The following is a 16,684-nucleotide window of genomic DNA, read 5'->3' on the forward strand; positions in this document are numbered from 1 at the left end:
AATATTAATGAAAACTATTGTATATACGAATATAGAAACTAAACTTGAACTCTTCGAACCAACCAATCCGTCTGAAATTGTACAAATTATATCAAAAATGCGAGGTGGTTCTGCTCCGGGATTTGACGGTCTCGCTGTAAAAACACTAAAAATCATTAAAAATTATATTTCTACACCAATCTCTCATATTATAAACAATAGCTTTAAGACAGGAGTTTTCCCGAGCACGTATAAGAAAACCATAATCTCTCCAATATTTAAGTCCGGTAGCCCGGAGGACATTTCTAATTATAGACCCATTTCACTCTTATCTAATATATCGAAAATTTTTGAAAAAATTGTTAAAAAAAGACTAACTGCATTCTTAAAAAAAACTCGATTATAAATGAAAATCAATTCGGTTTCACAGAGGGAAAAAGTACCCAAGATGCCATTGCAAAAATTTCATCTAGTATTCAGAGTGCCCTGGACAAATCAAATAAATGTATAGGAATTTTTATTGATTTGAAGAAAGCATTTGACAGCATTTCCCATGAAAGACTTATATTAAAATTAAAAGAAAATGGCATTGACCACTTAGCTCTTAAATGGATAGAAAGCTACTTAACAGAGAGACCTCAAATTGTAAAATTAAACCAAACCTTTAGTACACCACTAACAAGTACATTTGGCATTCCTCAAGGCACGGTCCTCGGACCATTACTATTTCTAATGTATGTAAATGACATTTTCCAACAGAAAATCAAAGGTGAATTAATCTCTTATGCTGATGATACTGTCTTATTAATAAAAGGTCAAACATGGGAACTAGTTAACAAACTTGCAAATGAATGTATTAATATCTTAAAATCATGGTTTGATAATAACCTACTCACACTTAATGCCAAAAAAACAACATATGTATTATTTTCACTACAAAAAATACCTAAACACAAAGTAAATATCATAATCCATAATGAAAATTGTGACAATGTCAACTGTAAACTACTTAATCCTATTTGTACTGTAATCAACTCTTCTTCTGAAATTAAATATCTTGGTGTGATCATCGATGAAAATTTGAAATGGAAAAGCCATATTACGGAGTTAGTAAAGAGAATAAGGAAATGTATATATATATTTGTTAGGTTAAGAAATATTTTAAATGTGAAAATACTAAAAAATGTATATTATGCTCTTGTCCACTCCCTGCTTATTTACGGAATCATAGGTTGGGGAGGATCTTATAAAAACAACCTACACTCAGTAAAAGTCTCACAAAAAATTATTATAAAGGTAATACTTAAAAAAAACTCTACTTTCCCAACAAAATTGCTTTTTAAATTGTTTCCAGTACCAAATATTGATGATATATTTAAGCAAACTTCAATAATAAAAATGTGTAAAGAAAAAAATAACACAGAATATCAAGAATTTTACAAACTGATGAGAAATGGAAATCAATTTATTACGCCAATCTTTAAAACAACTCAAATGCAAAACCATTATATTTACCAAGCCATAAAAAACTACAATAATCTCCCTTCCGAATTGCGCTGTATTACGAACCAACAAGAACAAATAAATAAAATCAAACTTTTTTTCCAAAAAAACTTATATTAAAAAAAATATGTATATATATGTATATATATATATAATATTTATATTTTACACATAACATTGAATCTAAGTAAGAATCGTGGCTCCCTTATCAGGCACAAGAGCTCCTCTTTTCTGATAAGGTATACATGACCAACTATGTACCTAAATATGATATATTGCAAAATATGTATGATTTAATGTAACTATGATCTATATTAAAATAATAAAAAAAAAAAAAAATATTTTTTCAATAGAAATGTATGAACGCGTAAAGGAAACAACTTAAAAAAATAATATTATAGCTAAGATTATCTGTGACAGTTTCACTTGATTAACTTTTTTGCTTTCTCATAAAATTAATTGCAAAATAAATAAAAAAACTAGACTAAACTAATTTCTAGACTCCGTTTTTCAAGCGATTTTAATGGCTATTACCTATTGTCACATAAATATTTTGTGACAAGTGTAGTTCTTGCTTAATTGGGGTTATTTTGTCTATGGTGTTTTTTTTTAACTTTGGCAATATTTTTAAGGAAGGAAGGACAGTTTTGTTTTTGGTCACTTCCTCCCCGACCTGCTTGGCCCGCGGTTCGGTGATCCAGTCACTCGCCATTTAAGGTGTTTTAATCTGAGTTAATCATGTGAATAGAAGTTATTCTTTTCTATTAAAAAGGGCGCGGGGTGTTTTTCCTTTCACGAATAGTTCATGTTGGTTATTATTTTTGTGGTGATTATGGAATCCCGCTTTTTATCCAGTGTTGGCCGGTGGTCATATTTGTAGTACTCGTGTTTCGGTTGTGAAACCGCAAATGGATTGGTCCTAGCTGTGGCTAGAAGTTGATGGCTGAGTATCCCCGCTTCGCGAAGGAACGGATTGCTGTTCCCGAAGTCTGTAAGACGAGTCTGGTTGGTTACCACGTGCTGCAGACCTGATGTTCCTGCAGGCGCTCGTTGAAGGAGTTACGCCCTCCTGTTTCCACTAAGAGAAGGATGTCCTGGCTCCGTAAGACGAGTCTGGTTGCCTGCCACGTGCTGCGGACTTGATGATCCCACAAGGCGCGCGTTGAAGGACTTGCGCCATCCCGTCTCCATTAAGTGAAGGATGTCCTGGCATCCGTCACTGGTCCGTTCCCCGTTACCGGAGACAAGTTTTCGTTCGCCACCCGTTGTTATTCCTTCGTTTCTCGACCACGTAAAGTAAGTTTAGTTTGGTTCAGGAGTCCATCTGGTATGTGCTTGCTTTTATTCCTATTGTTACATGGTTATTATTTGTACTCCTTTGTTGTAACTTTTGATGGTTTTAATATAATTTCTATTAAGTATTTACTCTTATTATTTCTGATTTCCCTCCTTACTTGACAGAGAATTAACCCCACAATCATGAGATTGAGATCTTTGCTCTACCGTTTTTGTAAACATTGGAATGTTCCTACTTTACATATCATACCTTTACATTTGGCGCCCCAACATTTTCCTTACATTACACTATAATATAAGGTATACCAAGAATATCCAAATTTTTGGCTTGTAGCTTCCTCTTAAGACTAGTTACAGTTTTTACCTTAAAAATACAAAGTCTTCGTAAAGAATAAGATTAAGAAAGATATGCTTAGATCGTTTGGGTAATATTTCCATAAAGATTACTTCTAAAGTACCATGCCGTTTCCTCGTTGGGGTAGGTAAAAAGGAACGACCGCCAAACATCCCGGTATCAGACACACTTCTTGCTTCATTTACATTTATTCATCGTCTCATACAAACCTAATTTTTACTCTTGACATGGCCCGAGTATTTGATTCCATATATCGTGCCATAATTTTCCTCAGACGTTGCTTATTATTCATTTTAGCACCATATATTCTCAACACTCCTTTCTTCGTCCATCTGAATCTAGATGCCCAAACGACGGTAAAAACTCCGTACTCCGCATACTTCGTAATACGAATACCGGGTTTTTATTGAAGAAACGGCGTGATGGTTAGTAAGTTAACATAGGTTAGGTATGTGAGTTATTTTTCTTCGCTTTTCTTAAGCGTTTTGTTTTGTCATGGATGATGTGCACCCGGGAATATTACACGACTTATTTGACTGAGCGCAGTCCTGTTTTAAATCGAGATTTTTTCTTTTCGCTTGACTTTTTTTTCATATTTTGGTGAGAATGCATCATGTTTAAAGTGTCAACAGCGACAGTAAAATTGGTTTTAGTTCCAAAAATAATGAAGTTATGAGCTTTCGAAGTGAAATTGGGTAAAACATATATGCATTTGTTTCTTGTGACGTCACATGAGACAGAATAAAGTACAATTCACAATTTGAATGACCGTACTGCAGTACTGCTGCGCCAGTCATTATGTGTACCGTGACATCACCCGCTTATCGGTCGACCGCAAATATCAAAATTTTACGGTTTATGGTTCGGTACCATTCGGCATTTAAAAAAATTAAAATATTTAAAAGTTACTCAGTCCCTAGCATGCTCTTATTAACATGATATATTCTTAAATAACATAAAATTTCATCGAATGAGACAACCTCATTGTCCGGAGATTTCCATTGGTGTTTAATATATAGATGGGACATGAAGCAACAAAATATATTAGATTTTTTTTAACTACAATTGACGTCCAACGCTCCAAACGATCTAAATAAAATGAGTACGGTCTACGCGTACCGCTTATCGCGTTCTAACAGTGAATAGTTTTGACGATATATTAGTACGCAAAGCGCCTCTGATTGTATAGCTCTATGGAGATTTCACCATTTAGATGAAAATTCCTGCAATATTCACCAAAAATAAATTCCTTTGAATTTACCCATCACTAGTCATGGATTTGAACTATTCAAAATTCAAAAAAAATTCAAAAATCAAAAAAATATTTATTGCACAAAAAGAGTACAAAGGGTATAACTTATAGGTTACATCCTATTTCTTCCAGCTAACCCAACAAATACACATTATATCACATAACCCAACAATTACACGTTGACAAATAAATAAAAATAAATAACAGTAAGTAAAAAAAAATATAAAAAAAGAGAGGTATTTAATTCATGTAAGGTATTCATTCAAGGTATAGTGATATTTGTTTAAAAGAAATGTTTTTAGTGTTGATTTAAATTTAAGTGTGTCAGTTATTTGTTTAATGCTACGTGGAAGGTTGTTACGTGGAAGTGTGGTCCTTTTTGAAAAATAGTTTTGGTTTCTTTTGGGATTAATAGGCTTTCTGTGAACCTTGTAGCGTGTTTATGTGTTGAGTTTTTTTGTGGGAACTTTTCTGGAGATGATCGTACTAACAGACATAATTCCATTATATATATATGTCCGTCACTGTCATGCTGGTATTTTTTGTGCAATAGATTAAAAATCATAAATATAATGTTCCGTACCCCTGGCACGCTGCGTCAGGTGCGCGCGGGTGGGTGGTTCCTCCGCGCTCCGTCCGCCCGCGCCAGTCGCCGTTCGTCCGGCATTCCAAGAGCGGTGCACGTTGAAGTGCTGCACGCCGCGCGCCATTCAATTCCACAGTCTCGGTCGTTATTCATTACTACACAGGACGTAACTAAACAACAAACACCCCCGTGCAGTGCACGTTGCTTTATTAATTTAAAAAAATAACGTATTTTAAACCCCGTGTATTATACTTACTAAAATAAGTGGTTTATCAAGGAATCTAAACACTCAAGAAACAACAAACAACCACTGATTTCTGCTAAGTAGTATGTACCAACTATGTGGTGTATCAAGGGATTATCAAGTTTAGTGTTTATAGGATTATCAATAGTATAATTTGTGTTATTAAGTGAGTTTTAAATAAACGTTATTTATTATTATCAATATTTAAGTGCATGAGCGTGATTTTTTCGAGCTCATTAGCTGAATTTCGTTGGCTTTGAAATATCTAAAGGATTCGTCCTTTGTTGAGGTTTTAGTAAATGCATCTTTACACAAACATTGCTTTTAAATAATGCAGCAAAACTACTCTTTTAAATTGCATTATTGTTTGTTTTGTTTTGTCAAAATTCGAGTCCTCTTAATTCGAATAAAATAATATGAAGTTACAAAGAAGTTCAAAGCGAATTAATTAGTCAATATTATTTGATATTTAATGGTTTATTGAATCGTTTGGCAAACAGAACTTTCGACATGGATTATGACAATGGTTTGGTTTCTTTGATGTAGACCTTGATAGATGATAGACGGTAGCTATAATAACAAAGCTTTGGTGGAATATTATCAAACTTTATGTCGGCTATCCAAATTTCGAAAATTATCAAACTTTATGTCGGCATTCCAAAATCGAACATTATGAAACATTATGTTATGTGAGCTTTCCAAATCTGAATTTTATCAAACTTTATGTTATTTGAGCATTCCAAATTCGAATTTTACCAAACTTTATGTGGATATTCCAAAATCGAATATAATCAAACTTAATGTCGGCTATCCAAATTCGAAAATGATCAAACTTTATGTCGGCATTCCAAATTCAAATATACGGTAGGTAGCTACTTAGATATCGACCTTATTTTACCTGCACGAAATTGAATGTGGTATAATAATATTATCGTTACAGCATCTAAATTACCTGCGGCAAAATATTCCACGACCCGCTCTGCTCTGAAGAATTTAAAATTTCAAATAATGTTCCGTGTTCGGATTTCGGCCCTGTGGTATTTTAAATTTTCAACGAACATTCAAAATTTGAATCGACGATTCGTTTAAATTTTCAACGAATATTCGAAACTTGAATCGACGATTAGGAATAAAGTTATTTATGCCGAGTTTTTAACTATTTTTCTTAGTTTATACAATGTATTATTACACCCTCATAGCTTAAATTTATCCTCATAGCTCGTGATGTTAGAAGGCTTGATTTTTCTCATTATTTTGATTTTCCAGACAGAAAAAGCTGTATGTTTGTCAATTTGAATTTATGAATCTGGAGGTCGCGGGTTCGAATCTGTTGTGCACAAGTAAACTATATTTGATCAAATTGTTTAAACAATGTAATAGTAGATACTCTCAGTATCGCCCTGGTGAAAAACCACCACTAAGGATCGAAATGTCTGAAAAAGCTTTAGCTGTATTTCGGGATGAATAGCCAGGTACCTACCCACCTTCCTATCCCCCATCTCCTTCTCTTTTGCACTCCCTTCAACCTTACAGCTTACTCTAATCGGTTATCAAACTTAATAAAACTTTATCATATCGCTATTCAATTTAACATTAAATCTTAGAAAATAGTACCTACCTAGTTATTATGAAGTCGGTAACAGCCCAGCACAGGTCTGTCCCTAATCGGTTATCAAATTTTAAAACTTTATGTCGGCATTCGCGTAAAAAATGCCATATCGCTATATAATTTAACATAAAATCTTAGAAAATAGTACCTACCTAGTTATTATGAAGTCGGTACACACCCCAGCACAGGTCTGTTGATAATTTATTCAAGTAACATCAACAATAAACACAGAGCGGTCGCAGTACTCGCAGTTGGCAACGGAATGTTTCCATGGATAGGCGGTATTTCGTGTTTGGGCGGTGCTTATTATTTATAATACTGCTTATAGCCGGTGCGACTATTCGTTGTGTCATCCGAACAAATAAACGGTTGCAACGGCAGGTGTGTTGTGTGTCGTCTTTCTCGTGAGCCGGCGAATTTAAAAAGGCAACAAAGTCTAGAAATTTCATAAAATAATTAACTTTCTCATTACTATGAGAAGACTGAGTAATTGTAATTTTAGAACAAATTATAGTAGGAATGTAAGGTTATGTTTGACTTCCGAATCTGACAGATTGTAAATGGATAGGAAAAATTGGTAAAATTTCCGTACCTACCTACCTCGTTTTAACAAGAAACTATTGACGTCGTGGGAGATGGTAAAAGTCCATCGAAGTTCAAATTTTCTCGTGTTTTGACGCAATTTTTGATCTTAGTTATGATATGACGTTTGCCGAAAGGTTCTGTTTCAATCTAAATATGCACAAATTATGTAAATACTTAACCCAAACTCAGAACATAGTAACCCACGCATGTTTTTTCATCTCCCCCGACGTAAATAGTTTCTTGTACTAATTAAGTTGAAACGAAGTGCCACTTCAATTTTGCCTTCAGTTTCACGACGAATAGAAGAACAGGTGAACAGAAGACGCGCAGGACCATCCGACAATCAGTTACACTCAAAGATATTATAATATCTTTGGTTACACTCTTATTTAGTTCTTCTCGCTCTCTCATATCGTCTCTTTCATACTAAACGTCAGTAGAACGGTCGTTACACTCAGTTAGATAAAGCATAGGTATAAAAAATAACCAAAATTATTTTTTTTGTTAGTTTTGGTGAACATATAATTTTTGGTGATCAGTGATTTTGTGCATGATAATTATTGCGACATTGCCCTTGTTTTGTTGACGTTATGTGAATGTTTTTTTTTCTTTACGAAGATAGAAAACAAAGATATCTGTGGAATTCCAAATTCAAAACATTCGAAATAAGTGAAGTTTAACTTTCAAGTTAGAGACTAATGAATTTGAAACGTCGAATTTATTATCATCATCATTATCATCATGGGAGAATCTTGACGACTTCGAGATGAAGAATTAAAGTGAGTATTATTTTAGTTCTTTTGAAGTTCTTGGCCATTTGTTGCTCAGCCGTCAGCGATAAAATAATTACATGTTGTTTTTGTAAACAGAAGCGAATGGTGTAAACATCGGATCTTGATTGAGAATTTTATGATTTTCTTTGTTGACGTTTTGAAAATAAACTTTTCGTCATTGGCGGAAGTAAATAGATTGAAGAAGAAAAACGTGGTGTTGGCTTTGTATCTTGTGTGCTGGTTTATTCAAATTTTTTATAAAGGTCTTTTTGTTGACTTTTACAACACGATTTCGTTCGAGTTTAGACAACCTTTATATTAATTGAACTGTTTAAAAATATGAATCAAACAAGATGGCGTCCTGTTTTTATTGTTTAGTTAAATTAAACTAGTAGCTCGCGATGGTTTCAAAGTTCGAGAGATTTTGTTGCATTGTAATATAATCAGATTTTTGATTTAATTTTAAGACTGTCCCTGTTTTACACATTTAGAGAATCCGAATCAATTGATAAAAAATCATTATTTTATTCACCTAACTACTTACTACCTATCCTGGTTTTCTTGACAGAAATCATAAAGTGATAAAATCTTCCTCCAGTTAAAATAAAAAAGTACATTTTTTGAAATGCAGTTTTATTAATTAATTACAACTGCTTTTATATGTGAATTTAACTTTATTTATTCATATAACTATGATAAAATAGAAAAAAATTCACTGATGGATTGTTTCAGATAATTTGACAATTCTTCAAATTTAAAAGTTAATTTTCAAGTTAATTTTCAAGTTCTGTCAAGTAACTGGCCTATAATGATATAATAACAGAAGAACTTGAATAGGATATTCACGGAACCCGAAAATGAATGTTGAAATTTGATGAATTGTTCAAATTCTATGAAACAACCCACCCTTACATACTTTTTGGTTTAAAAATTTCATGTAAGGATGAATTGTAATATTTGAAGTACTAAGACATTATAATATGTGTTAGTGATTTTGTATTTTGGTATTCATTTGTATAACATTATTGTTTAGTTTTTTTTTCAAATCATCAAAGCAGATGATTGCTGATTAACTGGAAGACTAATTTGCTAAAATATGCGCTTCGTGAGTATAAAGGTACTCAATTTAGCTATAGACAAAATTTTAACCTTTGACAGACCACGTTAAATTTTTGTGGCCTATTTCAGCATATCTCTCGCCATACATTCCCATTGGTAGTGTAAGGCCAGCGATAAGCTGAAATATGTGTATAACGTAATGAGTCGCCTACCATATATTTTTTTTCACCTAAGGCAACTCAAGTCTGTCCGAAGAAACCTTCCTACAGAACTAAACTACTTATCAACTCTTGCGTAGTCTCACGTCTCGATTACTACAACGGCTTTTATGCCAGCCTTCCAAAATATCAAAATGACAAACTTCAATCAGTGTTTAATGCAGCAGCACGGCTCATAACCGGGGTTTCAAAATATTCGCACATTTCAGAACACCTTCGTAACCTTCACTGGCTCAAGTGCCCTGAAAGAATCCAGCACAAACTGTGCAGGATGGTGTTTAAATCCATCAATGAAATGGCCCCACCCTACATCTCTGAACTGGGCGTCCCGGAAAACACTGGTCTAAGGCAGTCAACTCTTAGATCAGCAACATCATCAGCTGTAGGCAGACTGATAGAACCTAAGCGCAAGCCAAATACTAAGTTTGGTGATCGCGCTTTCGCAGTATCTGAGCCGAAGGCTTGGAATAAACTTCCCCCGGAACTAAGATCCATAACAAGTCCAACAGAATTCAGGTCCAAACTAAAAACTTACCTTTTTAAGCTGTCGTACCCTTAAATTAAATTTACCATTCCCAAGAGAAAGTCCAGTTATATTCAATTTTCCAATTATGTCCTAAATCCTGTATTTAAATTTCGCTAATAAACAATTATATAATGTTAAGTAAGTGTTAATCTCAAGTGACCTACCAGGTAAGTATTGTACTGTATATTATCTCCATAAATGGTTAAGTAATAACATATCACTGTAGAGATGTATTATAAGTTTGTACAGCGCCCTTGAGGTGATTTTGCACAAAAACGGCGCTATACAAGTCATCCAATTATTATTATTATTATTTACTGGAGAAAGCATTTAAAAATAGGCCTATTGTGACTTCTAACGTTCTAATTCAGTTTTGACAAAAATGTCACTAAGTGACTTCTGACAGTAAACCGACGCTTTGTGATTTCATGGAGTAGGCACATTGATGTCTATGAGTAGGCATTATAATTTTAAAATATATACTTTTTATAAACACTTGTCGTTATCTGGGAAATAATGTATCTTGGACTATATTCTTATCTTTAAAACAAGCCCGTTGTTTGTTAACGAAGATATAAAGCAATATTTTTAACTTACATGCCTGCCTGCCATCGACATAACCAACAACTAACTACAAAACAAAGCATCCAGTCAGAGCACTGAGAATCGCTCAGACTGTTCATTTCCAGCATTACAGTTTCCCTTCATTGTGTTATCTTTTTCCCGCATGTATTTAATGTGTATATCCCTTCTTCGTTAAACAAAACACCGCATTTTGGTTTTATTGTATTCGTAGAACAGACTCGTGAAAAGGCAAGGAAATTATGACATCTATCAATACCAGAAACGTTTTAATATGAGAGTAAATTTATCCTTCATACGGGATTATATATTACTTACATCGAAGAAGAAATACAGGGTGTATCGGCAAGTACCCGACAAACTTTAACCAGCTATTCCTTAGCACATTTGGAGTAAAAAGTGTTATGGGCGCTTTGCTGTCCGGTAACATTTTTTTCCATTAAAAACAAAAAAAAATAAAAAAATCCACACTCCGTCACTGTCAATTGCATTGTTTCTCGTGTTCAACAGATGTTATTAGCAAGTGTGTCAAAAAGTGTCCTCGCTCTATCGTACACACTAAATAATAATAGTTAAAAATGAGACGATGGTGCCGTGCCATTTCGTTGTGATTGTAAAAGCGCGCCAACGTAGGTACGTACGTACATTATTCAACGAAACTCGAACAAAATATTGCCAGACGGGTTTTCAAACTTTGACAGATGGTTAAAGTTTGTCGGGTATTTGCCGATACACCCTGTATAGCATGAAAAGGATGGTCATTCCAATAATATGTGCGTACGAATGAGCTATGCCCACTGGACCTACTTCAGTGAAACTGCGCACATTGTCTCAGTAACGTATCTTCACTCTGTTAATTCATATAAAAGCGTCTGTCAAACATTTTAACAAAACAAATATACATTTCGAATAAAGAATTAATCGTTTTGTTACCTACTGTATTGCTTGTCTGATATGATAACCAATAAGCAATTTCATTTTTTTTAAAATTCAAAGTTCTTTGTATTTGAATAATGTTACGCATTACGCAGGAATCTTTCACATTACCCATGCACTAACAACCGAAATTAGTATTTTAAATCGTAAATATAGAACTATCCATCCATTCATGTGCAAATATCGCAATATATCCTGATTTAAAAATTCTATTTTACTAGAGGGTTGGGCCATGAACCATGGTTCCAGGGTTCCATAGCAACTAAGGATGATGGCAAAATACTTTTGATAAGTTATCACAAAAAAAAACTATCACATCAACCTTAACCCGTAACCAATTTTTTATAACTTTATATCACTTTTCAAGACTGTTGAATTGCCACTATCCTGAATTGCCCGGTTACCATTCGTATGAAACCGAGCACTCAACGCGTTATCGCCACATTGGTAACCCATACTACTGCAAATCGAATCTATGCACTGCCTTTGTTTCTACCTACACCACCGCTTTGATATTTTGATAGCGACAGTCGATTATGTACATTTACATCCCATATCCCCTTTGTTTCCATTTTTCGGAATAGAAATGTTGCTTTAAATTACTGAAGCTATGTAGATCTGGTTCCATGATAACTCAACACAGTGACAATTCAACACACTTTTAAAGTGATATAAAGTCATTAGAAACGATGAAATATTTTTTTTAACATAACCTAATCTAACCTACTTAACCCAGTTAATGAAGTTTTTGTTTCATCACTTTCCATGACTTTATATAACTTTTTAAAGATGACAGAGTGATGAATTATCATTGTGATGATTTATCCGGTCACCGTAGATCTATATGAAAATTTTTTCCTAATTCTTCTTTCAATTTCTTCACAATTATTTGACAATAATTTCTTCACAAATCTTTTCATAATACGTCATGTTTTTGATCTTGAACTATTTCAATCTGTTCTACCACGGCGATATAATATGCCTTATCGAATGACTCTGATTAGTACTTGCAACTTTGACTAGAATCGATTGGCAAACAACGCTTGTACAGTTTAAAAAAGGTACTGGTATGTTTGAAAATCGAATAAATTACTTGGCACATTCTATTTAGAGGCAGAGATTTTTTTTACATCTTGTAAAATCGACCCAATCTGTATATATTTACAGTAGTGTGCGAATTATTTGGGACAAGAATTTTTCCGACTTTTATTGATATAACAGTAAATTTTCACAATTTTGAGTTAAAACCTGTAACCTACTTTACATAACAACTAGATAGTATTTAGTACTTAGTATAAATTCAACGAATGTCAATCAATTTTCATAAATTAAATTTTTTAAATGTTTATAGTATTTTCACTGTTTTTATTAATACTGCCGAAAAAAATAATAAAGAATAACGTTAATGATGGCATTTTTATTTTATTTTTATGTTGACCAATAAATTTTCTATAACGATTTAATGTTTCATTTGGGTTTTGCCGCCAAAAAGATATGTTAGTTTTTGTTCGTGAATGTGGCGTTGTTGACGTCACGTCAACCAACATCGGTGATTTCCAAGGACCTAAAAAGCCCTGAACAGAGGATTTGTACGATTTTGTATGAATGGCATTGAAGCCATATCTGGTGTGTTGGGAAATTGCTTGGCAACCATCTTGTATGACTAACTTTTGAACTGATTTGTATGCAAAGTGGTACATAATGGCCCATATTATTATATTTTCATGTTTTTAATGCAGTTATGACGGCTTATGATTTTTTGGGGTATTTGATGGTACAAGAAAACAGTCAGTCGAATTGCTCCGTCCGCTTTTTAGGTCCATGGTGGAAGCCAGTCAGTAGCTTTTTCTTTGTCGTAATGATGTTGCAGCTAGTTCGAATCATTTAGGAATGTGCAGTTTTGATCGTTTTTAACAGTAAATGAATAAATTCAAATTATGCATCTAAGAAAGATGGTCAGAATCAGAAAAAAAAATAATAAAATCTTCCATACATGTTTAACCATAAAATACGTTTGTGAAAATAATTCTCCCTTTCGAGTGTCAGAAGCAGCATACACATCAAAACTTCTTCATATTTGATGGAGTTCATTTTTCGTATTTATATTTCCAGGACCAAACTTCACATTCTGGATCACTTTTCAAAGTTTGAAATCTCTAAGAAAATGCTTGTCCCATTAAATTCGCACAACACTGTACCTAACTAGTACCTATCGACACGTTCAAGTCTACTATGATTGGCCATGTGACAGCCTGTATATTTTTTGTATGGAATGTCGACTGGGCTTATGCAATAATTTGATTACAAGCCAACTGGTTTTGCGGATTCGTGACCGGGAAAGAATAAAATGTAAAGTCGATGAAAATGTACCGTTGATGCTGTGACGAATCGGATAATGGCTGACGCGGTTCGATGGATTCTATTTGTCAATGGATGATGGGTGTCTATTCGTTTTGCACCCATCTAAGTTTGCTTTTTTGGTAGCAGTGTCAAATCTGGGGCCTAGCATGAAAGCCATAATCGACGTGATTAAAGTCTTTAGTTAAATATACTAATTTTGGTAGCCGGAGAACTCAGGATAATGGCAATTCAACACACTTTTGAAAAGTGATATAAAGTCGTGATTTAGCATTTTTTACCATCACTTTTCGGAAGTGTGATAATTTACTAATTATCATACTTAATATGGTAATTTCGGCTGTCGGTGCATGGGTGCATGCGTGCAGTGATGTCAAAAATTCCTGCGTAATGCGTAAAATTATTCAAAATCAGTGAACTTTTCATTTTCGAAATTGGAACTCACAAGCAGTATAAAATACTATCCACATTACTTTATTCTTTATTTGAAACGTGTATTTATTTTGTTGAAATGTTTGACAGTTGTCGTAAGTTTACTAACATTTGAAAGGTTAATATCTTCTTTTGAAGGTTTTTTTTACAAATACTTATTTTTATTAGCTTCACGAATCCTACAATTATAATATCCCGTGATTTTTCACGTCTGCGGTTGTTAACAACATTGGTGATTAGTCGACATTAAACTTGAAAAAAATTACATTATTTTTTTTATATTGGACAACAATATCGTGAACATACCAAAACCGTTCGTTTTTATAATATTTGTACAGCGCCCTTGAAGTGATTTTTCACAAAAACAACGCTATACAAATACTATCCGATTATTATTATATGCTTGGCTACATGTCAAAAAACATGGCGGCCAAAATCTGGCACGGATATCAATTTGCATAAATGCACAGGCTGTCTTTTGATCGATCGCTGGCAGATTTAGGCCGTCTTCCTACGGGCAGGTAAGAAATCGACATTAATTAGTGCTGTAAGACCCTACCCAGAAAAGTTCCACAATTGATTGCGCTGCAGACCGTTATCCTACTTTACTTTTCAGCGCAGTCTTACAGCACTCGGTTTATGTCGTTTCCTAGTGCTTAAGGTCTCACAATATCTGAGTGTTGGTTATACATAACACCTTCATCGATGCAAAATAATTTTATTTTTTTAATTCTAACATAACACCTCCACCCTCTCGTGTCTTAACTTATAAGGAATATCTCTATAATCCGGTTTGATCAGTTCCCTCGCATCCGTTCTGATAATATCTTGCGTTTTTACGACCCTATTTTGCATTTGCTTGTAAGTGCGTCAGACTGGAACCTTGGCGGTTTCATCTGGACAGCACAGTTGACCATTGCACTCTCGTACAAGTACACCTGTACAAAGTACAAAATTTTTTGGTCAGCTGGGGCGTCGCGCCACTATTGTCAAAATTGTTGGACCGACGATACTATGAGTATCGACTTCTTTTTGATAAATTTATTGGTGGTTATGGATCTGCCCATAGATAATGGAAACAAGTTAATCAAGGGAAATGAGCCATGAACCATCAGTATGAAGTCGCGCGCACGACGAGTGTCGCAACATTGTTCAACCAAATTCTGCAATTCGCATCTACGCACTAATACATGAGTAGGGCCACACGAAGAAAAAATACTGATATTTAATATTGCTAATTTATTTTGAATCTCTTAAAATTATTCTTAATCCCGTTTAAAACGGGATTGCAGTCCCTTAACGAATGAATTGATAGGTTTACTAATAAACTTTTTGTAAAATACGAATGTATTATCACAATGTCGGAACACGTTTTCAAAAATCCTAATATTTCCGCATTTCGTCATTGTATATTATGACATATTTCGATATATTGGGAATTTACTAAACGTTTATCAGGAAACGGCCTACAATCCCGTTTTTATGCGGATAACCGATTAATTGAAGACATTTTTAGTAAATTTGCAATATTTATTTTTGTCCGTGCGTGTCAAGAGGCGGTTCATCCCCTCTGCGTAATCTTGCGGGGAAACGACGTGATATTTAGTTGGTTAGCGGCATTTAAAGTACTTGGTTGTCAGTTGTCATACTGCTGAGAAGGGTATAATCTGTCATTCAATGATATTACAATACAAGACAAAAGCCGACACTCTTTCTGAGAATCATACGGATAGCCGATAGTTCGGGCAAATTACCGAATAAATTGTCGAATTCTCGGAACGAGGGTTCAGTGCTGAGTGCGTGACTCAAGTCAGGTCTGGCCGTTAGACACAACACGACAGATTTACAAACGTGCCCGTACAGGTTATGAAGGGGAACCAACAAACGATGCACGCGAACAAAAAGGATATAACAGACGAAACAGACAGAGATGTGGATCCTATGGATGTCGCCGAACTACGACCAAATTGCACAGACTATCAAAACGGAGGAGCCAATGAAAGTCATGAGTTTGGTGTGTAGAAGCGTTGTGCGCGTGGTTTCATACTAAATCAGTGATTCCCAACATGGGCCATGGTCGCCCCCTGGGTAGGCGTTGATGAGATCCAGATCCAGATTCCTCGAAGGCAAATGGTGGGCGGTGAAAAGGTCCAAGGGGCGGTGAAGAGTTGAAATGGAAGTCAGAGGAATTTAAAAAAATACATTTTCCTAATGAATTCAAATAAGACGTAGTTGCTTAGTTGCTGAAGTGTTATTGATAGATTAATATTATTTTTATTATTGATAATATTGTTTCAAAAGCTTTTTTCTTATTTAGAAAACAACATTTCCGGCTTACAAAATAATCTCAGAATGTTAAAAAAAAACCCACATATATCGATATGACTGGAA

General features: G+C 34.3%; 1 protein-coding gene across 15 annotated transcripts in view; it reads left to right on the forward strand.

Annotated features, from left to right (window-relative positions):
- LOC149417485 (uncharacterized) overlaps positions 1-16,684 on the forward strand; it is a 180,193-nt gene that overhangs the window by 57,440 nt on the left and 106,069 nt on the right. Inside the window, exons 1-2 of one of the 15 annotated variants that reach the window (XM_089640328.1) lie at positions 5,053-5,298; positions 8,028-8,188. The exons of 12 other annotated variants lie outside the window; for them this stretch is intronic. The gene's annotated coding sequence lies outside the window, so the exon portion shown is untranslated. Of the gene's footprint in view, positions 1-5,052; positions 5,299-7,102; positions 7,124-7,493; positions 8,189-16,684 lie in introns of those variants that run through there. 2 more of the 15 variants (XM_089640330.1, XM_089640329.1) reach the window with 2 other exon arrangements.

Source organism: Hesperophylax consimilis, chromosome 15, assembly GCF_061612785.1.
Source record: "Hesperophylax consimilis isolate HC1 chromosome 15, BYU_Hcon_1.0, whole genome shotgun sequence".
Taxonomy (NCBI): Eukaryota; Metazoa; Arthropoda; class Insecta; order Trichoptera; family Limnephilidae; genus Hesperophylax; species Hesperophylax consimilis.